A 565-nucleotide genomic window follows, 5' to 3' on the forward strand; every position below is an offset into this window, starting at 1 on the left:
TCTTTCTTTCTTTCTTTCTTTCTTTCTTTCTTTCTTTCTTTCTTTCTTTCTTTCTTTCTTTCTTTCAGGGGAAAGCGTGAACGCTGTACCCCACTACCGCAAATTATGCAGTTCAGTTTCCTAGGGGAAATCACAGGGGTCAGCATATCGGGACTGCAATGGATAAGCTTCGACCTGGAAAAACCGCCTCCATGATCATGGTATCTCCCCTGCCAGGTAAGTATGTGTTCGGTTATTTCTTTGATATATTGCTTCTGTTTTCATGCAGGTGTTTATATGTTTCATGTAGGTCTAACTTCACTCTTAGAACCACTTTTGCTGCATCCCCTAAGTTTTCATATGTTGTTTTTCTATTTTTGTTTGTCTCAAGATGTTTATAATTTCTCTTTTAATTCTATTTGACCCATTTGTTATTCAGAAGCATGTTGTTTAATTTTCACATATTGTGAATTTTCCAGAATTTCTCCATTTATACCGTTTTATTCATGCCATTGTGATCAGAAAAAAATCCTTGATGTTATTTCAATTTTCTTAAAATTGTTAAGACTTGTTCTGTGCCTAACAT

General features: G+C 35.0%; 1 non-coding gene across 1 annotated transcript; it reads right to left on the reverse strand.

Moving 5' to 3' along the window:
• Positions 1–65: 65 nt before the first annotated feature.
• On the reverse strand, positions 66–224 carry LOC113224840. The gene has a single exon (XR_003309446.1). It is a non-coding gene; the product is annotated as a U1 spliceosomal RNA (small nuclear RNA).
• Positions 225–565: the final 341 nt, after the last annotated feature.

Source organism: Piliocolobus tephrosceles, unplaced genomic scaffold (assembly GCF_002776525.5).
Source record: "Piliocolobus tephrosceles isolate RC106 unplaced genomic scaffold, ASM277652v3 unscaffolded_43, whole genome shotgun sequence".
In the NCBI taxonomy this organism is placed as follows: Eukaryota; Metazoa; Chordata; class Mammalia; order Primates; family Cercopithecidae; genus Piliocolobus; species Piliocolobus tephrosceles.